Genomic DNA, 23,091 nt, shown 5'->3' with positions numbered 1-23,091 from the left:
TCTATGCAGAGCAGAAAATTTAATGTTAAGTAACTCCAACTTTTTTTTTTCCCATGGATCATTTCTTTGGTGTTTTATCTAAAAAGGCATCACCATACCCAAGAGCACCTAAGGCTTTTTATGTTTCCTTCTAGAAGTTTTATAGTTTTGCACACTACACTTAAATCAATGGTCCATTTTTGATGGGGCACTCAAATGCTGGAAAATCTTAGTTTCAGGTAACAGCTAGTAAGTTTAGTGATCAATGTATGTAAAAAGCTATTGTTTCAGGATCTGAAGGAATAACCCAGAAAGCCATAAGAAGTTCCACCTTTGTGCCTCAGGAGGACTGCAAGCATTCAAGATGGTATCTGAGCCATTGTGCTCCAGGGAGAGATGACCACCATCCAGGACACGGAGACCAATCCCTGGGGCACAAGGACCACAGCCCAGGACACAAAGACCACCACCCAGGACACAGATGAAAGGATGCTGCAGCTTTTATCTGATTAATTTTTCCCTGAATTCCAAACCCCCTGCTACACTTTTCTTCTCCTTATAAAAAGGGTCACTTTATAATGGAATTTAGGACAGCCTGTTAGGGTACAAACCCACTGTCCTCTCAGATCACCGACCATCTGAATAAAGTGCCCATAAAGATTCGATCCCTGTTTATGCTTGTCGGGTCTGGTAGGTGACAGGCAGCGCGCACACTGGCTTTTCCTGTTTCATATTGAGTTAATTTTTGTGATCAACATAAGAAAAAATTCCCTCTCAAGGTAAGGCCTGTTATACTCTTTTGTTTTTCTAGCCAGAAGTGCAGAAAAACCAGCTTTGCAAATCCTCCCTGCCCTTCCCCATTTTTCTGAGAAGCAGTTCCCTGAACACAGGCAGAGTCCTTATCTGCCTCTTTGTCCATACCTGGCTCCACCCTTCCCTTTTACATGATTTAAAATTGACATCCACAAGGCCTGCATCCTGTCTGTCAAAACTACTTTTGAATTTACTTATGCTACTAGGAGGCTTAGTACCTGCACTTGATAGGGGAGAAGGGTTGGGGAGGTAGATTTCTTCCACAACAAATCATTAACTTAGTTTATTAGATTAGCTACATTATACAACATGTGGTAGAGATATAGGATAGGTCAATTTTTGTGAGGAGGCACAGGCAATAACTAATCTTCAACGAACAATAAAAATGAAGACTTTGGCCCTGGTTGGGTAGGTCAGTTGGTTAGAACGTCATCCTGATATGCCAAGGTTGTGGGTTCAATCCCTGGTCAGGACACATAAAAGAATCAACCAATGAATGCACAAATGGGTGGAAAAACAAATCGATGTTTTTATTCTAAAAAAAATAATTATCCCCGGCTGGTGTGGCTCAGTGGATTGAGCGCCAGCCTGTGAACCAAAGGGTTGCCGGTTCAATTCCCAATCAGGGCACGTGCCTCAGTTGTAGGCCAGGCCCCCAGTTGGGGGTGCATGAGAGGCAACCACACTCTGATATTTCTCTCCCTCTTTCTGCCTCCCTTGTCCTCTCTCTAAAAAATAAAATATTTAAAAATATAATTAAAATAAAATTTTAAATTTAGGCTTATAATAATGTGGATAACAACATTTCATATAGGCTAAGTCTTGATAGCTCTAGCTTTAAAAAAATAACTTAAAAGAAAAAAGCAAACACTGAAGGAATGCACATCCTAGTATACACAGAATGGTGTGGGCGTTACACTATAAAATAATATTATTCTAAGGAAAACCCCCAGGTAGGAAAACATGAGAAGGTGCTTCCACAAGGGCAAATCTCCTTTTCAATGTTAATGTATTCACTCTTTTTTGATATCACATGCAATAGAATGCGAGTGTGAAGGGAGAATTAAACATTTTGGAGAGGTAGTAGCTTTAAGTGAAGGCTGGCAATCAAGAAGGCTAGCAGTTTGGGCAAAAATTCATTTCATGTCTAAACAGATCTCTAGGAAAGGAACATAACTTGAGTAAGATATTCGATGTGCTTTTCCTTGTACTCCTTGTTTTCAACCATTTTCCCTCCTTACAGTCTCTCTTTTTTCTTTTGAGGTAAGTGAAAGGGAAGACAAGTTGAAGGTGTCGAAAAAGGAGGTAAGAGTTAAGAAAGAGTAGGGAACAGGGAAAGGAGAGGAGAGAAGAGTTACAAAAGCAGACAGAAGAGCCTGGCCAGGGTGGCTCGGCTGGTTGGATGTTGTCCGGCAAACTGAAAGGTCACAGGTTCGATTCCTGGTCAGGGCACATGCCAAGGTTGTGGGTTCAATCCCCCACTCGGGGTGCTTATGGGAGGCAACCCACGGATGTTTCCCTCACACATTGATGTTTCTCTCTCCCTTCTCTCTCTCTGGAATCAATAAATATGTCCTCAGGTGAGCATTAAAAAAATTACTAAAAGAAAGAAATCTTAAAAAATAAGAGAGAGGAAATGGTGCAGAGGACAGGAGAAATTATGGTTGATGCCATTTGTTTGGCATTAAAAATAAAACTTGATATGGCACCTTTTGTTTTTAATAAAGCCCATATTTTCCCTTGCTTTGGATGGGGAAAGTAGGAATCATGAAGGAAGGGATGTAGCTAGATGAGTGAGGGAATCAAAGAGAAGCCGAAGAAATGAATTTTGTTTTCTGCCTATGCTTAGCAACCAGCTGGTCCAACATGAGGAGAACTAAGGACTTGGCTTTCACAGCAGAACAAGAGTTAAAGCCAGTTTCTCCCAACCTGTGAGGACAGGACACGAAATATGTGGACTACCAAATAGCACAGACAACCTGGAGCTCGACCGAGTGCCAGCCATGCCTTTGACTTAATGAAGTATGGTTTCTCTTCACCGTGAAATATTATGTAACATTTAAAAAGGCGAATTAGAGCTATATCAGCTGTTCTGGAAGGTTTTCCATGAGATAATGTTGGCAGAGACAAGCAAGATGGAAAACACTACTTATAATATGACCCCATTTTGTGCGACAGCGATAATGTCCTGTTTTTATGTGTACATACGAGTGTGGGGGTATGATCATATGAACAGGGAGGAAAGCAACATGGGAGAGTACTCAGAGAGTATTTCATGCTGTTCATTAAACATTTCTGGCTCTCTGATTCTAGGCACATGGTATGACTACACTGGCCCTCTTGTGATTAGGTTGGGTCTTGTGAGTTGTGAGCAGAAGTGACTTGTTACTTCTGGACTGAAATGCATAATTACCAGTTCAAGACCCCCACCCCAGAACTCGCTTCCCTCTGCCACATCATGATCAGTAGTCTTTATGGAAGCTCCTCCATCAGCCTAGATCCCAGAGCGAGGCAACATGGAGCAAATGAGCCATGGTGAACACAAGGCCTGGGAGAGATGAACAGCTGTGGGCCCTTTTTATCCAGCATAACCAATGTGTTCTGAACCAACCAGGTATATACTTGGTCAACGTGCTCCTGGTGGGACACTCAGGCTTTTGTCATGTTTTAAGTATTGAAAAACCTTATTAAATCCAAGGAAGCAGTTAGGTGCCTGAAGAACAGCAATTATACCAAAAATGTGCCAAAGATAAATTTTGGCAGGTTCCATCTGGAACGCCCCTGACTCCCTCATTTTCTTCTTGACATCAGACAGACACATCTTTTCCTTTGAAATGGTGCTCGGGTTCTTGCATTGCCACCCTCCTGCCTGCTTGACAACAGCCTAATGAAAATTCAGGTAACTGCTAACATCACAAGGTTCACTTTTAGGTCCACTTCCCTTCAGCAGTTTTCAACAGGGGTAATTTGTCTGGAGATAGATCTGTTGTCACAACTGGGGTGGTGTTGGAGTTACTGGCACCCAGTGGGGCAAGAGCAGACATGTTGCCAAATGTCTTATAATGTACAGAACAGCCCCCATAACAAAGAATTCTGCAGCCCCAAATCTTTTTTTATTTTTTAATGGTTTTATCCTCACCCGAGGACATTTTTTCATGTTTTTAAACAGAGAGTTAGAGAGACAGAAAACTTTGATTGGTTGCCTTCTCCTACATGCCCTGGCCAAGGATCAAACCCACAACCTGGGTATGTGCCCTGACTGGGAATCGAATTTGTGATGCTCCAACCAAATGAGCCACATGGGCCAGGGCTACAGCCCCAAATCTTTTTCTTTTTTAAATTTTATTTATGTATCTTTAGAGAGAGGAATGGAGGGAGAAAGAGAGGGAGAGAAACATTGATGTGAGAGAAGAGAGAAACATTGATTCTTTGCCTCTCATGTGCCTCCAGTTGGGGACCTGGCCCGCAACCCAGGCATGTGCCCTGACTGGGAATCGAACTGGCGACCCTTTGGTTCGCAGGCCAGGACTCAATCCACTGAGCCACATGGGCCAGGGCTGCAGCCCCAAATTTTCCTAATGCTGTGGCTGTGAGCCGCTGCTCTGTTCTAGGCCAGCTTCCTATACTTTTTCCTGAGGGGAGCAGAGATCAGGCTGCCTCCCTTTTCTTGTTATTTATTTATGTTGCCATTTAGTCTCAGAGTGCTCTGCCTTCAAAACTGTGTGTGAAGTATAAGCCCACTTCCCTAGAGTTTCCTTCCTTGCTTTCCATATCCTCTAAAAGAATAAATAAATAAATAACAGCTTTATGGAGATATAATTCACATTCCGTACAACTGACCTAAAGTGTAAAATTCAGTGTTTTTGAGTATATTCACTGAGTTGTGCAGCCATCACCAAAAGTCAACTTTAGAACACTTCCAACCCCCACGAAAAAATACCCTAACCCACTGGGTGCTCTCCGTCCCCCTGGCCCTCTCCCCGCCCCTCGCGGCCCCGGGCAAACACGGATGTACTTTGTATCTCTCCCGAGTGGCCTAGTCCAGACATTTCATGTACATGGAATCGTACACCATGTGGTCTGTGGGGACTTGCTTCTGCCCCTCGGGGATGTTGTCAGGCTGAATCCATGCACCACTGCTCATTCCTGTTTATGGCTCTTGCATTGTAAGGATACGGCCTGCTCATTGGTTGGCCAGGGCTGCTGCAATAAAGTGCCCCAGGCTGGGTGGCTTAAACAACAGAAGCATTTTCTCTCAGTTCTGGAGGCTAGAGGTCTGAGGTCCAGGGCTCAGCAGGTTTGGTTTCTCCTTGGCTTGCAGGTGGCTGCCTTCTCCTGTAGCTTCACGTCACCTTTCCTTTGTGTGTGTCTGTGACCTCTTCTCGCCAGGACACCCGCCATGCTGGGTGAGAACCCTCCCTAGTGACCAGCCTCTTGTCACTTAATCACCTCTTTGAAAACTTTATCTTCAAACAATACAGCCACATCCTGAGGCAGGGAAGGTTATGGCTTCAACATACAATTTTGATGGGGCACATAATTCAGCCCATGACACCATATTGGGTTTATCTAGTCATCAATTAACTGACATTTTCATATGCTTTTATTGATTTAATCACTAAATCACTCCAAAAAGACAACTGTCGGGTGTATCCAAAAAGATACTTTAAAGGTTTTCAACAACCTCACTGACTACAATTTTTTATCCCTGGCACAGTGTTTCCTAATGTATCTGAAAGTCACATTGGGTGGTTTTAAATATTTTCACAGCGTGTACAGGGTGTTATAACAATAAAGGGAAGACTGATTCAGCTCGGGGGAAACAGGAGAAAGATTGTAGAGGGAGGCGTCGCTACAGCTGCCTTGGAAAACAAGCCAACAGAGGCAGTGCCAACGGTACGTGCAGAGCCTGAGACGCCTTTGCAGCCGGTGGTTCACGTGGTCAGTGCAGAGCTAGGTAATGTTGGTTCGTCCCTTGACCCTAACACCCACTTCTTTACCAAGAATACTATATGTCATTCTCTCCCATGGGTGGTAGGCATTAAACCCCGAGACTGTCTTAGATTGGGCATGAACAAAACAGTATGCTTAAAACGCACGTCAACCAGCACTGTGGTCCCATGCGCCCAAGAGTCTCCGGAAAGGAATTAAACCACCTCACAAACGGGTCCGAGGAAGGCTGAACTGGCCAAGATGGAAGTCAAGTTTTACATTAGCTGGAGTGCATTCTATTTCTTAGATTTCCCTAAAGGAAACTGGGTCCCTAAACTTTCCTTCGAGGGGAAGTATAGTCGCATAACAGAAAGAGCATGACCTACGCGTGTCAAACCCAAGTTTGGTTCTGGTTTTGCCACTGCTACTGGTAAGACCTTCAACCAGTTCCCCAGCCTCGCTGAATCTCAGCACCCCTCCTGAAACAGGGACGTTAACACCAGCCTCAGAGGGGCTCCTGCGAGGATTAACTGAGGTTGCCTGCAGCTTCCTAGAATGTGTTTAATAAATGCCGGTTTCCTCGTCTCTGGTGCTCTTCTCCCTAGACCCACAATTAACAGGGGAGACACCTGGGCTTCTCTTTTAGGAGAAGTATATGTATTGAACTAAGGCTGCTATCCTTTGCTTTTAGTAACTGACTAAAAAAGGGGTAATCACTGTTAAACCTTTACCTTCCTAGTCAGGGGGATATGTGTTTGGTCAGTAGGGAAGTAGGTTATGGGGAGAAATAGCTTATTATTTTACTTTCTGAATCTGTCCTTGCCAACAGAAACACTCAGATGGTTTTCTGGTCTGAGTTTACTTTGGAATGCAACCAACCCTGCCTGACTCAGCTTTCTGTCACTATGCAAACAGCAGGGGCCAAACCCCTCCTTCCGTGAGCTGCTTAGTAACAGAATGCAGAGGAAGCACAGGAACAGGGTTGGAGTCCTCTGCGGCCCACAGGCTGGTGGGACCGGGGTTAGGCCCGAACTCCCAGCAAGGGGCATCCCTGCTCTACGGGCCTGGAGCATGGTCACTCTGGAGTCCGTCACTGTCTTCAAAATTGGACAGCTGCTACTGTCACTGTTATTTTCTCTGTAGGCGGAAGACCAGAATAATAATCTGAACCTTGTTCTGGCACGAGTCACATGATGCTATGGAACAAAATCACCATGAACTAGAGCTCCTTTACCGCCTCGCTCAGTTTGATTCCTAAGCCAAAAAAAAAAAGGTCTCATTCCTGGTTTTTTTTTTTTTTTCACATGAGACTGTTAAATGCAAAACTATGCTGAGCGCTGAGGAAATAATAAAACAGAGGAGAAATGGTCCCTACACTCAAGGAGTTTATAATCTAGTAGGGAGCTATATCCTTATGAAACATTGCATGTCATGAGAGATACTGATAGCAATCTTGTGGGCATAGAAGAGTGAATACTTCTCACCAGAGAATCTGGGAAGGCTTCACAGAGGGGCTGGTTGAGCTGGGCCTTTCCAATTGCTTCTTTCAAACTGTCATGAAAATTAGGCAGTCTTACTGGAATCCTGAATTAAAGACTGAAGGGAGAAATCTTGTCTAAACCTAATTATTCCTCAAGATCTAACAAAGAACACTGGTCTCTAAGTTAGAAGACCTGGGTTCTAGTCCAAGTTCTGCTGTGAACTCACTCTGTGACCTTGAGCAAGGTATGTAACCTCTCAGGATAATAATTTCTTTGTTAATTAGGTAGTTGGGAAAAGGTAATCTCCAGGGCACTTCCTAGTTCTAAAATGCCTTTCTTTCTTTGCTCCTATCACATTACAAAAATGAAATGAAATGAAAAATGAAAAGAAACGAGAGCACATTTGGTCATGGTAGGGGAAGAACAGAATGAAGCTGAATGGGTATCACCAGCAAAGAAGCAGTTCCCAGGTGCCGCTTCAGCATCCATTAGAGCGAAGGGGGCATCTCTGAACTTGAAAGCTTGGTTGATTTTTCAAGTGACAAAGAAAAACGCTTCATGTACTTTTCCTTCTTTCTCTACTATTAGTGAACTGGTTCAGTGCCCACATCAGTGAACAGGACGGGCGCTGGGCCTTCCCCTCACTCAGCAGCTGTTGTCACATGTGTGCTGTTCCGTCCATTGCCCATCGGCTAGTTTTTGAAAACTCCTCACTTCCCTCAAAACCTGAGTTCACTCAACTCTGGGCAAAACGTTCTTCTCATTCATTACCATAACTGAAACTCTAAGGCATCACTCGCCTCCATTTCTCCTCTTCCTCACCTACAGATTCGTACGGATCCACACCGCCTTCTCCTCAGACTCACCGCTCCTCTTTCCGGCCAATCCTTCATCTGAGCCTTGGGCCGCACCCCCACCTGTGCCCTCTGGGCCCTACTTCTATCAACCCGGAACGTCTCCCACCCTTTCTTGCCTCTGCCCATCAACCATAACTAGGCCTAAGACTTTTACACACAAAATGAAAGAAAGAAAAATCTACTTTGACTCTCGACCTCCTAAGACCCACCATGTATCTCTCTTCCTATGTGTCATCTGAAACATAAAATAATATATCTGATGTACACAAAAGGTACAAAGAGTAAGTTAACAACTGTGTCGCAAGTGGGACCCAGCTTAAGAAATAGAAAACTACTAACATCTTTGGAGCTTCCTGTTGACCCTTTTTGATAGTATCTCTGTGAGAAGTGACCGTCATCCTGCACTATGTTCTCAGCATTGTATCTCTGTGAGAAGTGACCGTCATCCTGCACTATGTTCTCAGCATTCCGTTGCTTCTGTGTTACACTACTACATAACTTTACTACATATGTTACCTCCAAACAACATAATTTGGCAAATTTTCAAACTTCATATATTTAGTTAAAACATGTGGATATTCTTCTTACCATCTCCCCTCATCAATAGCCCATAAACACCTTTGCTAATAGGTTTATTTATAGATAATAAAATACAATTTCTAATATTAAAAGTTATTTGAAAAGTCATGAGTTATTGAACTCAATTACCATTAAGTTGAAATTTTCTTTGGCTAGAAAGGAATTCTGGTGGTTTTGTGTAATGCAACCAAATATTCTCAAAATCAGCTGAGTTCTTGAAAATCCCTAGAAAGGCCATTTCTGTCTTTGTTCAGTCCTCCCTCCTCACCACCGCACTGAGTTAGACCTGGGTTCTGGCCCTGGTCTGCTATGAAATTGTATTTGTAGATGTCAACAAATGCCTTTCGTATTGTTTCATCCAGCGGGAACCTTTAAAAAAAATATCATCTCAGCAGGCCTCATTTTGCTCCTGCTATTTCTTCCACCTAGAACGTTCTTTCCAATTTTCTCGACCTGACTTACCTTTACTCTGTTTCTAATATGTGTCTCCTTCAGAAAGCCCTCGGTGAATTCCAGGCTGGGCTTGGTGCCCCACCTCTGTGCCACCACAGCACCTTATATATAGCTTGAGTTTTATCGTTTATCTTATCATATTAAAATTACACATTTACATATCTTACTCACTAGACTATTGGCTCCTCAAAAATAGACCTTATCTGCTTCATCTTAAAGTTCCCATGGCTTAGCTTGACATATAATTATAGTTCTTCATCTGAAATGAACTGATGTAGCTTAGCCTTACTCCTGAATCATGAGGAAACTATCTCCCAAATCCAGTCATTAGTTAAGGTTGTTGGTACCATTATTTTTTCATATAATTTTTCGAGCTACACGGGTCTTTAAAAGATTGTCTAGTATTGTGCCTCTTGGACTGGTATACCGGTAAGCAAAGGAATATCTGAAATCACAGGACCAATATGGTATATCATCCTGGAGTACCAATTTCAGCTATAGATTTTGGGGAAAATGATTTTTATGTTAAAACAGACAGACATATTTTGGGGCAGCATACATTTTTAAACATTAAGAGAGACCTCAGCTTATTCCAGGCTGTTCTCCTTCAAATCCCCACGTCTGGGAGCACACATTCTATGGTGAGTGGTAGCATTTGAGAAACACCAATTGACAGATCATTACTTTACACTGTAGCTTAGTTCTTGTCTAGAGCCTTCCATATAAAAACAAACAGCCCCAGTGAGATCAAAGCATAGAAACAACCTCAAAAACAGCCAGAAGAGAGAGATTTTTCATCCTGGGCTTGGACTGAGCCTGAAAAGGTGTTCGCCTGACGGGTGGGGCAGGTCCTTCTGAAGTGAGGACCTCGCTGTGCTTTGTACAGAACATCCCAGATGTTTGACAAAGGCAGGGGAGGGGAGGCAGAAAACCAATGTCCAACAGCACAAAGAGGAGGCTTGGATCAAAGTGGGGGCCAGAGCAAGGAGAGCAGAAGGAAGTGGAGGACAGTGGAGGTGAGGCGGGAATAGGAAGAAAGGAAAGACTCCAGATAGGACTGTGGTTAAACACGGGACTAGATGTAGGGTGTTGGGTGACAACCTGAGAACTTATTACATCTTTAAGGAGATGACATGGGGAGTTTTCACCCTTGGAAATTCTACCTGGAGTGGGTGGTTTGAGAACTTCCTAGTCTGTTTTCTTACAGCGGTTCCACCCATCAACTTTGACAATGAGGTTGCATCATCCAAGAGGAAGTGAGGTAGAACAACGGAGAATAGCCCTGACTGGTGTGGCTCAGTGTTTGGGGCGTTGCTCCAAGGGCCATAAGGTGGCTGGTTCAATTCCTGTTCGGGGAACATCAATGTTTCTCTCCCTGTCTTTACCCCTCTGTTCCCCTTTCTCTAAAAATAAATAAAGAAATCTCTAAAAAAAAAGGGGGGCGGGGGGAGAAAAACAGAAGAAACAGCAAGGGGACAAGTAGGAAAGGCTAATTTAAAATGGGTAATGGAGTTAATTCAAGCAACATTTATCCAGTGCTTATTATGTATCAGGCATTGTTCTAGCTGATGGGGGAAAGAGATAGCAAGACTGAGCCCCAGCCTTCAAGGAGTTGGCAAGTCTTCTTACAAGGTGCCGAGAAGGAAAATCTAACAACAGAAAATCCAGTAACTAACGTGTAGGCTCTTCAATGAAGAGGTCTTTGAAAGCTAAACCAGGAATCATTCCTGTAACACATATTATCTGGTGTCTTCATGGGATCTAAAACTTGGTAGGTATCAGAATTAAGAACCCAGAGCAGAAAAACAGGAGGCGACAGAACAGAACGACCACAGAACAAAGAAGAAAAGCGGTTACGGAACACTGAGAACAGACAAAACACATTCCAGGAGCAGAAAGAACACAGGGCAGGGGGTGACTCTGGTGGTGAGACCCCCTAGCTGAGAAGGGAACCGCAACTCACTAAAATACAGAAAGTAACCTGTAGAAACTCATACAACATACACTTCCCCCCAGTGCAGCTTGTTGCTTTAAAAACCGGTATCCAAGCCCCTTTTGGGTGGGAATTGGCCCTGATTTGGCTAGTTCCCCCTCTCGCTGGAGAGTTCCCCCAAATAAATCAATTGCTTTGCTATAAGCTCACTGCTTTCTCCTGATTTCCCTGGAGACATTGGACTCACAAAACTCTCCCAACAAAAAGCAATGAATCAGCCTCATGTTTTGATGATCACAAGTCAGGATGCACAAGGGAAAAATGGCATGGATTTGGGAGTGAACTTCAAGGACACTAATTCCCTTCCAGATTCTTTTATTTTTATTTTCATTGAGTCTAGAGAGAGGGGAAGAGACGGAGAGAAAGGGAGAAAACCATTGATCCATTGTCTCTTGCATGCACCCAGACTGGGGACTGAACCTGGGCATGTGCCCTGACTGGGAATCGAACTGGTGACCTTTCAGTTTGCAGGACGACTCCCAACCCACTGAACCACGCCCATCAAGGCTCCCTTTTTGTTTTATAATAGAAAATAACTCAGTCTTCATGGAAGCTTTCTGATGGTCTCCATGCCACTGACAGAAAAAAAAGACAAGGAGGGGTGCAGAAGCACCGGGCACTTCAAAGTGGGTCAAGTCACAAACAAAATTCTGATTTTGAATCCTAGACTACCAGTTACCTGCCTCTACCATTAAACAAATTATGTAATAAATAAATCTAAGTAATTAGTGGCCTTTTCTCAAACAGGAACAAGTGGCTAGAGATGGGACCTTTCTAATGAGAAACTGTCTATACTAGAAAGCTGTTAAAGATAAAATGATAAGCCACCAATAACCTTGCTCTGCCTAATCACACCTCAAGAAAGCTTACTACTCTACAAACAGACATCCCCAGCCAGCGTGTCAGAACACCATTCCTTTTTTTAGGACACTTCTCTTAAACACAGACATTTGACTAAAACTCCCAAGATGAAAGGCAGACAAAAATAACGGAAAAAGAGACCTTGAAAATAAACAGACATTGTAGATGGCTGAAGAAATCTTACACTATAGAAAAATATGGAGTTAATAAGCCCAGAGAAATACGAGAAGATACTGCATCCATGAAATAAAAGGAGTGTGGTACAAAACAAAACATTTGGAAAGCTCCTGCCTAAATAAAAGCCCTCGGGAAATAAACATAAAATGGTGGAAATGTAAAACTTTAGTAGAAGGGTTGGAAGATTTATTAGAACTAAAAGACAAGAGATCATTTTTAAAATGGAAGAGAAAAGATAAGAAACTGAGAGGACAGATCCAAGAGATCCAACATCTCACGAATTCATATAAGTTTCAGAAAAACAGAACAGAGGAAACTATATAATAGAAGAAAACCACCCAGAACTGCAGGATATGAGTTTTAAATTGAGAAGGACTTTAAAGTACCTGGAACAATGACTGAAAAGAAAACCTCTGTCATCAACTATCAACATCTTGAAATATCAGACCATGAGGAATAAAGAAAACCCTACAAACTTCCAGAGAGTAAAACAAAATCCAAGGGATCAGAAATCAGAATGGCATTGGCTCCTCTCTAAGAAGGTAGAAGACAATGAAACAATGCTTTCAAAATTCTCTAAGGAAATTATTTCCAGTTAGTATTCTGTATCCAGCAAAACCATCGGTCAAGTGTGAAGGGAAAAAAATTGCATCTTAAATGCACAAGGTCTCAAAAAGCAACCAGGTCTTATGAGGCCTGAAGTTTGTGTAATTTGGGGAGCGCTCTCTAAGGAAAAAACCCATGAACTTACAAATACAAAACTGGGTGTGAAAGTGAGTATTTACTCAGATTGAGAAAAGAAATCACAACAAATTGGAGTCACGGAGGTTCAGGACTCTTTCTTTTAAAATCTCTTTAGAAAATCTACCCAGAATGTTTCTTGGTGGCAACCTGGCTTTTTCTCCCCACCTGACAACTTGCAGCGGGTTTCAGCCCCACCCCCCCAGGAGCCCAGGAACGTTACCAGCTCCAGGATAAATCTGCTTCTGTCTCCACGTGCCTTTTCTCAGGAAGATATGCTCCAGCAAAACCGAGGAATGAGAAGGCACGGACCCCAGACACAGGAGCTCAGTGCAATTCACAGGGAGCCCCAGGTGCCACAGGGGCTCTGAGAATAACCGGTCCCCAGAATGTGGAGCTGAGCAGGGATGTCTCCAAGAGAGAAAAAAAGTCAAGTTGGCTACCCCAGGTTTAACTCTGTTGAGAGGAATTTTACCATCCTGTCAAAGTCTGAACAAGAACTGGTAATGAGTCCTCAAAAAATGAAACAATCGAAGACGATGAAGCAATTACTGATTCCAGGCAACAGGAAAAGGTTGTACATGAAAGAAAGTGTAAAAATCATGGTTTGTCATCTGGCACAGTTGTGAATAATATTTGCAAAGTCATAATAATGTAAACACTAAATAAACATTGCTATATCAAAAAAATTAGGATATTAACTATATTGGAAATTTGCAAGAAACAGAAGTGAATCTGAGATAGAATAATGGGGGTAAAAGCAAGCTAAATCCTCATCCTCCAAGGTAAGACGTCAATAGATATTATCTTGAACTGGAAAAAGAAAAACAGCCAGTAGCGTGTTATTTGGAAATATGGTGGTAAATAGGAGACAAACATAGCCCAAGACATTACAAATAGTTGCCTCTAGGGGGCAGCTCAGTATAGACTCCAAAAAGACTAGAACTTACACCTTCTAAAACTATATATTTATTAATGTTGACCAAAAGAGAAAATTTAAAAAGTAAAGTAATAGCCTCAAGAAGAGTGATACAGAAAGTTGCTGGAAATAAAACGAGGCATCTCTGCTAAAGCACCCCCAAGTCACTGCTTCTCAAACTGTGCTCCTGCAACCACGTGAATTTCAATGACCCGGAGTGCCAGTTTATTATTTAGATTTATAGACTCATTCCAGACCTAAAGAGTCAGCATTTGTGGGGGTGGGATTCCGAATCTATAATTTAAAAAAGTTCCTCTAGACCCACTGCATTACCTACTGCTTTTTAGTAAACAGAAGAACAGAGTAAATAAATAAGTAAATAACCCAACAACCTATATAGAGAAAAAGAGTCAATGACTCATAAAACTACTAGGGTAGACTCTGCTAATTGCCCACTCAATCAATATCCACTCTCCTCTTCTTCCTTATTAACAGAATCCCTCCCTATTTTGTAGTATTGGCAATATGTCTGACAAAACACTAAACCTCCTCAGGCTTCTTTACAGTTAGGAAGGGCTATGTGACATAGTTCTTACTTGAATGAGGTGTAAGAAGTCGACTGTGACTTCCTGCCAATGGAGGCATACATAGACACACAACGCCACCCTCCACAACAATAAGAAGAAACACAACTACCTCAAAACTAAAACCCAAACAACCAGAAAATTGAACCCCATGGAAGTTCAACAAAGATATAAAGAAGCAATACTCATTCAGACTAGTAGGTGGGATGGAGAAGATGCAGTGTGGTGGTGGTGATAGCAGCAAGGCAATGGCTGTGGGCGCCAGCAGAAAGAGCAGTCACACATTATAGAAGTAGGGAGGGACACCTGGGGAGTGATGCCAGCCCCAGACCAGGCCATGCAGATCACAGCTCCAGCACCATGGAAAATAAAGTCTCATTGCTTCTGACTGTGCAAACCAGTGGTGGTTCGGGTGGTGGAAGAAACTGCCCATCTCTCAGTGGAGTCTGCTTGTTTAGAGGCCCCCCACAGTCCTAGAATGTCTGCAAACCCACTCACTCTCAGAACAACAGCCAGGGCAACAGCAAAAAGGGTGCCAGTCGCATATAGGAAATGGGAGAAGTGCCTGGAAAAGGGGTGAGTGCTGAGCAAGCAGCATTGTTCCGTCTCAGACCCCTCCCCCACATACAGCACCACAACGTGGTGAAACAGGTCGCCCTGCACCGACGAATACCCCTTGCAATGTAACGTGTGCGACAGCTCTACCTAAGACACAGAGGTAAACACAGGAGGCTGTCAAGATAAGGAGGCAGAGAAGTATGGCCCAAAAGAGGGAGCAGATCAAGGTTCCATTGGGAGAACTAAGTGACAAGGAGATAGCAAACCTAACATGCAGAGTTCAAAACACTGATGATAATGATGCTCACAGATTTGACAGACAAGATTGAATAAAACAAATGTATAAGGGAAGAAATTAAGGCTATGCTAAGTGAAAGGAAGGAAAATCCACAGAAACCAATGATGAAGTGAAGGAAGCCAGGGTTCTAATCAATGACTTGGAATATAAGGCAGAAATAAATTGTCAATCAGTACAGAATAAAGAAACCAGAATTGAAAAATATGAGGAGAAGCTTAGGAACCTCTGGGACAACTTTAAACATACCAACATCCAAATCATAGGGGTGCCAGAAGGAGAAGAGGAAGAGCAAGAAATTGAAAGCTTATGTGAAAAAATAATGAAGGAAAACTTCTCAAATTTGGCAAAGGAAATAGACATGCAAGTCCAGGAAGCACAGAGAGTCCCAAACAAGCTAGACCCAAAGAAGACCACACCAAGACACATCATAATTAAAATGCCAAAGCTTAAAGATAAAGAGAGAATCTTAAAAGCAGCAAGAGAAAAGAAGAGAGTTCCCTACAAAGGGGTTCCTATAAGACTATCAGCTGATTTCTCAAAAGAAACTTTGCAGGCAAGAAGGGACTGGCAAGAGTATTCAAAGAGATGAAAAGCAAGGGCTTACAACCAAGATTACTCTACCCAGCAAAGCTATCATTTAGAATGGAAAGGCAGATCAAGTACTTCCCAGACAAGGTGAAGCTAAAGGAATTCACCATCACCAAGCCATTATTACATGAAATGTTAAAGAGATTTATTTAAGAAAAAGATCAAAACTATGAACATTAAAATGACAACAAACTCAGAACTATCAACAACTGAATCTAAAAAATAAAAACAAAAACAAACTAAGCAAACAAGCAGAATAGGAACAGAATTATAGGTATGGGGATGATTTGGAGGTTTATCAGCTGGGAGGGGGAAGGGGGAAGAATGGGAAAATGGTGCGGGGACTAAGAAGCATAATTAGTAGGTACAAAACAGACAGGGGGATGTTAAGAACAGTATAGGAAATAGAGAAGCCAAAGAACATACAGGCACAACTCATGGACGTGAACTAAGAGGGGTGGGACTGCTGGAGGGGAGGGGGTACTGGGTGGAGAGAAGCAAAGGGAAAAAATTGAGACAATTGTAACAGCATGATCAATAAAATAGACTTAAAAAAAAAAGTTGACTGGGTGGGGCTTTCAGGAAATGATAATGATAATGATTATCAAAAAGGGCAGACTCAGCCAGCTCATGCCTTCTGCCCTCTTGATAAAGACAGAAGAGGTGCTTGTCTTTCAGTGAGGACCAACGCTGCACGTGAAGGGTGGTGCGATGAGACAGAGGTGCTGTCCCAGCTCTGGACATCTCAGCTCCAAATCTAGTTATTTGAGAAAAAACCAACTCCTTACTTAAGTCACTGGAGTAGGGCTATCTGCTACTGGAGCTGAATGGAATCATAATGACATCTCACACTTGTTTAAATGTTTATTTGATAGTTTTTTAAAAATCTTTTGAGTAATTTAATGTGCAAAGAATTACAAACAATATGTGCAACATTTAGAATTAATGGTTAGTATTTCTTTATATTTCTAGATTATTTAAAAAATATTTTATTTATTTACTTCTTAGAGAGGGGGAAAGGGAGGGAGAAAGAGAGGAAGAGAAACATTGATGCGCAGGATGTACCAGAGAAACATCAACCAGGGACCTGGCCCACAACCCAGGCATGAGCCCTGACTGGGATTCAAACTGGTGACCTCCTCGTTCCCAGGTCAGTGCTCAATGCACTGAACCACACCAGCCAAGGCTGTTTCTAGATTTTTTAATTGAATGAGATCATTATTATCTATTATGAATACTACAGATATGACTACATTCATCTTTTTTCAACACCTATATTCCTATTATTCTTCCAGCCCCAGAAACAATGATTTGATAGATACTAAACAGATTTCATTGAGTGCCTACTACAGGCACTGTGCTAGGAATAACACAATGGGCCGGACGAATAAGGCTCTTTCCCTCATGGAACATGGAATACAGTAAGAGTAAGAGGATCTACAGATATTTGAGTCCAGGATTCAGGGAGGCTATGGTTTGCTGTTACAGACCCCCAGAGCAATAGAGTCAATCAAACTAAACCAATTGATTTATGTATCTAGGATATCCTCAAGGGACCACATGCTGGAGAGAGCAGTAGTCTGAACATTGGGAAACCTAGGTTTTAGCTGTAATTCTTCAGCAAAGTAGATTTTGGGGAAGCAACAGGAAGTACTTGCTTAATTTTTCCTGAATCCACTTTTCCTCTTTGGAAAATAAGAAGATTGGTCTTGGTAATCTTTCAGGCTATCCTCAGCTCTAAAATATTTTTGTGATTACATTAAACAACATAGAGTATGAAATATACTAAACAAATCACAACTCATTACCCCCAAATTAAACAAACAAACAAAACACCACCCTGGAGTTCTGCTTTGAGTCCTGGCTACCACTTAACAGATGAATATGCCCAGGCCAGATATTCGATATCTCTATGTTTCAATTTCTGTATTTATGAAATTGGCTATTACTCTTCCCTTACTCACAGTGCTGCTTGTGGAAGTAACCTTGTACTCTGTAAAGCCCCCTTATGATCTGATACCAACAAGATATTGAAAATGGCTTATAATATCCTGCAAGGGAAATACATGAGTGCACTTGGATATCTTCAGTTTGATTCTTCATCACATAAAGCTGATAGATCTTTTGAGTTTCCTTCTCCCTTCTGACCCATTTTATTTTGACACAAGAGAACAGACAAGAGAAACAAAAACAGCTACAAGTCAAGTCATCTCTGTTTGTTTCTAGCCCCCATAAAGGTCGGGAGGTGAGGGTGGGCAGTTAAAAGGGAAGCTGAGTTCAAACACAGTGTGGGGTTACAGCACTTATATTCAGTATTGCACAGCAGTGTGAATAATCTAGTTTTTGTTTTATGATCTGTCTATAAAAAAAGGTCTAGATATGAACTCTGTCTACAGATGCAGTCATTAGGTGATGACACAGTAGTGACTTCGGTTCCCTTACCTACAATTACAAAAAGTTTTGCAATAACAGGATCTTTGGCTCTGGGAGTGGCTCTGCATACGGCAGAATGGCTCTATCCATTTCAACCAGCAGATGCGTTTAAGGAAAGGATAGAAACCTTTGATTACAGCCAACCTAGGTAACGAACACCTGTACTTTGGCCAATTAAGCACGGCAGCCGATGTGAACTTGAAGGTGGTGGGGAGATAAGAAAACATAAGTCTTTCTTTTTCTTTACCCGTTTTCTCCCCAGCCCCTGGCAAACTGTGACTATCTCAAAGTGTTATTTGTTGAGATTAGGCCAGAGATACAATGAAAGACATATTGGGGAAAAGGCCAGGTAGAGTAACTTGTGCTAAACGGGAGATTCAGTAGCTTCACCTGGGCCAACACAACCAACATCCACCAGATGGATGAGGGGGAAACCCCCAGAGTATAAGGGAAAATGTACAGAAGAGATAAGTAACAGGTGGTACTGTTTCTACCTCCCATGGAAGAAGTGAGAGGAAACCAAAGCTCCTTAAAAAAGGGAATTGTATGCTTAGCTCCTAACATAACAGAATAAACAACATACAACCAGAAATCACTCCTCACTGCTGGGACAGGCACTCTCCCCCCTTGAAACCAAGGGACCATGGTTGATAAAGCCGTCATATCAATTCCATATCTGTTCCAGAAATACCAGGAACAAAGGGCAAGCACGTCATTATTCAGCCTACAAACACCCAGTCAGAAAACGCAGTCTGAAGCGGCACTGGCCTCGTATTCACAGTGTAGCGTGATTCACTGGGGTGATACCCCCCCCCCCCCCAGTGTTGCACGTCTGTTTCTTATGAACACTAAGCCATACCATGCATTAAAATGAATGTGAAAATACAGGTGAATTTCTTAAGCCACTATATGAGGCAGACAGAATAGGGTGGGGCAGCGAGGCAAGGGGTCGGGGAAGAGGAGGGCGACGGTAGAAACTGAGGGACAGAGTGGGAGAGAACGTGAAGGACATGGTCATTTCTGTGACTTTTAGAAGAGGTGCCTGGCTGAATTTTAAAATGAGCTATTTCAGAAAGCCACAGGTGTCCTTTACTGAAACAGAAATGTTTCTTATATCTAGGGCTGGGTCCTAGCTCCTCTAGACCCAGACAGGGTCACCTAAACCCATTTTTAGGTCCCATGCACATCTCTTCAGTCACAGCTAGTTTCCCCTCTTCGCTCCAGAGGAGATCTGTGCCCATCGGCCGGTTAGCGGAAGAAGACCATTGCTAGACTCCAGGCGGCCTGGCCTCAGGACAGTATCTGGCTGGCGACTTTGCGGATGGGCGCCAACGGGGACAGCCAGTGGGGGTGTTAAGCCCACCGCTCCGTCCCGTTCCGCCCCTCGACGGCAGCTCAGGGCCCCTGGGCCAGACACGGCCATTGCTGCCCGGGGTTCTCTAACCCTCGGGGTGGATTCGCGGCGGGGGTTCATACTTCGCAGCTCCCCTCACGCGGCAGCACGGGCAACCCAACTGGCCCGGGATGCGGCAACTTCATTCTAGGGCCGCAGGCGATCCGACAGAGAGAGGGGCGCGGTGGGAGCTTCCCCAGCCCGGAGCCCTCCAGCTCTTCCTGCCTATGCCCTGTCCGAGCCTCCTCCCCGTCCCAGCCCCGTCCCGCTCGGCGCCCTCCTCGGCGTCCCGGCCCTCCTCCGGGTCCCAGTCCCTCCCCGGTCCGTTCCCCGTCCCCCGCATCCGTGCCCCCTCCGCGTCCGAGCCCTCTGCGCTCAGCGCGCATCTCACCTGTGCTGCGCGCCTCCGAGCGATCCGCTGGCCGCGCGTCCTCCGAGTGCCGAGCGCCGAGTGCCACCGCCTATGAGCAGGTGCGAGCGCCCCTCCCTCCTGGGCCGAGTCACTAGCCCGCCCTCCCCACCCCTGTGGGCTTCTGACCGCCCTCCCTGCCCCTCCCCGCCCGTCCTCGGGTGCTGTGCCTACCTTCTCAAAGCCTTCACTTTCCTCCACGCCCTTGACCTCCAGCTGACGTGTTCCCTGGCCCCAACACTCCCTAAGGTGTGTGCTCCAGCAAGGGCCCGTCCCTGGACACCAGGACAGACTCGACCAATAGTGACCTCCTAAGGTGCAGAGCAACGACAGAGCCTGGGAGGCAGTGGCAAGGACTTGGAGCAGGGGCTGTCCTAAGGGACACCGTGTCAACATCCTGGACCAGGACCCAGTTTTGTAGTTTAAGCTCGGTGCCATGTGGGTTCCTCCCTTCCTTCCTTCCTTCCTTCCTTCCTTCCTTCCTTCCTTCCTTCCTTCCTTCCTTCCTTCCTTCCTTCCTTCCTTCCTTCCTTCCTTCCTCCCTTCCTTCCACAAATCTGCCACATGCTAGGTAAGCACAGTTCTAGGTGCTGGATAGAGCTGCGACGGAGAAAAAGACCCCTCCTGGAAGGAGCTGCTTCCTTCTAAGAAATGCATGAATTTCTTTGTAGCATCAGGTGATCTCAATGCTCTCATCTGTAAGTTAGTTACGAGTTGGCCTAGTTGAATCCTTTCTCACCCTGTTGCTCACAGTCCCCTGTGGAAGTGGAAGGAACCCAAGAGCTAAGGCTCCATCTCAGACCTGCTGATCAAAATCTGGGAGGAGGGCTGGCAGGTGTGCCTCTTACAGGCTCCTCAGGTGACCAGAGGAAGTGAGGGCTGAGAACCTCCCCTCCAGGTCCCTGAGATGCCTTCCAGCTTACCCATTGTTGAGGGCACTGGAAACCATGAAAGCCTTTGTGGAAGAGACGCTGTATTTAGGTTTTAAAGAAAGGCCAAGGATATGCATTAGCAGGGTGGAAGGGGACGGGATCCTAAGTGCAGTTTCTTTTGATCAAATAGCCTTTCTTTTCTATAAAGTCAAAAGAAGGCACTTTGGAGGATAAGGCGTAAACTTGAGCAAATCTCCTCTGTGAGAGAGTGAATGAAGCCTGGTGGAAGGGGATAATGGCAGAGGCACCGATACCACGTAAGAGGCTAATGGAGCCACACACTTCAGGAGCAAAATGTGCCAGAGCCAGGGCTGGGAGAGCACCTCTTCAGTTTCCCAACACCTCGGGGATTCACTTAACCACCAGGCCACATCCTGGCACTTCCTCACACCCATAGTTTTTTAAACAAATGATAAGGTGGAATCTTGGATGCCTGTTACCCTGGGAAATCTTGTTCCTTGTCACCATGTTCCTCCTCTGGCCAGGCTTTCTCTTTTTAGTAAGGTTTTCTTTTCCAATAAAGCTATGATCATGAAACAAATGGGTGACCTCTTAGTTGTAGTTACTGATGAGTAGAACCAGTTTTTACAAAATATGTTTCACTGTATTTCACTTGATCTGTAAAAATAATGTAAATCAAATAGCTTAAACCAGTTAACAAAAGATAAATTACTAACTAATACATCAACAACTATAAATTAATACAATAAGAACAGCTAACAACTATTATAAAGCTATTTTAATATAACAGATTAGCATCTAAAAACATCCAATTACATGTGGGCCTTAATAAACACAAGGACGGCATTTTAATTCAATGGAAAATAGTTTATTTTATAAATATTGCTGACATATTGACTATCCTTTTGGAAAATCTTATCATAGAATCACTCATTATCCAATCTCCCTTGGCCATCATAGTACTAATTAAGCACATGACCACCCAGAACGACTATGATTTTTTCCAGTGTCCCTTTTAGCTGGGATGGGTTATGTGACTATGTTCTGGCCAATAGGCTATGAGTAAAGGTGGTACAGGCAACTTCTAGGTAGAGTCCCGAAAGGAAGTGTGTGTGCCCATCTTCTCTCCTCTTGTGCTGCTGAATGGAATGTGGAAATGGCAGGGAGCCATCTTGGACCATGGAAATGAATAGGTGGAATAAGAGGAAGAAGAGGCTGAATTCTCACATGCTCTCATGCAGCAGTTTCCACACGAGTCCTGGAAGGCCCATAAAACTATATCCTGTGTAAGTCACAGGTACTTGAGATTTTTGTTATTTGCAGCCAAATCTATAACTTAACTATTGCAGAACATCTTCCCTTCTGTTTTATATCAGAAACAAGCAAAAATTTAAAACGGCTTAAAGAAAGATCTAAATATCTATTTACTTTGCCCAGTAATCACAGTTTGGAGACTTAATATATTGTAAGAACCTTAAAGATTCTGACTGCAGCATTATTTATAATAGCAAATGTTTTCCAATATGGGAGCAGTTAGCTATAGAATAGCATGCCCTTTCTATGGAATATTGTAGTTTTTTTTTTTTTTTTAAGAATCTGTTAGATTTATATTTATTGACCAGGAAAATAGTCATGATGTATTGTTAAAAAGTCTGGAGAACAGTGAAGGATTTTTTTGTGTGTGGTAAAATATATATAACATAAAAATTACCATTTTGATCATTTTTAATTATACACTGTAGTAGCAGTAAGTACATTCACATTATTGTGTAACCATCACGACACTGTCTCCAGAAATTTTTCATCATTCTATATTGAAACTGTATACCCTTTAAATAATAACTGCCCAGTTCTCACTGTCCCAGCCACTGGTAACCACTGTTCTACATTCTGTCTCTATGAATTTGACTCCTCGAGGTGGTTCATATAAGTGGAATCATACAGTATTTGTCCTTTTGTGTCTGGCTTAATTCACTTAGCATGTCTTCAAGGTTCACCCATGTTATAGCATGTATCAGAACTTCACTCCTTTTTAAGGCTGAATATGACTCCAATGTATGTATATACTACCTTTTGTTTATCTGTTCATTGGTTGATAAACAGTTAGGTTGTGTCCACCTTTGGCACTGTAAATGATGCTTCTACAAACC

The 23,091-nt window shown here is 43.4% G+C and overlaps 1 protein-coding gene across 1 annotated transcript in view; it reads right to left on the bottom strand.

The window, feature by feature from the left end:
• Positions 1-20,113, bottom strand: part of TMEM45B (transmembrane protein 45B) — a 31,232-nt gene extending 11,119 nt beyond the window's left edge. The window contains exon 1 of the mRNA XM_090292038.1: positions 20,031-20,113. The gene's annotated coding sequence lies outside the window, so the exon portion shown is untranslated. The remainder of the gene's footprint in view (positions 1-20,030) is intronic.
• Between the last annotated feature and the right edge of the window lie 2,978 nt (positions 20,114-23,091).

The sequence above is a fragment of the Furipterus horrens genome, unplaced genomic scaffold (assembly GCF_987537825.1).
Source record: "Furipterus horrens unplaced genomic scaffold, mFurHor1.1.pri manual_scaffold_11, whole genome shotgun sequence".
NCBI classification, from domain to species: domain Eukaryota; kingdom Metazoa; phylum Chordata; class Mammalia; order Chiroptera; family Furipteridae; genus Furipterus; species Furipterus horrens.
This window is presented reverse-complemented; position numbering and strand designations above follow the sequence as displayed.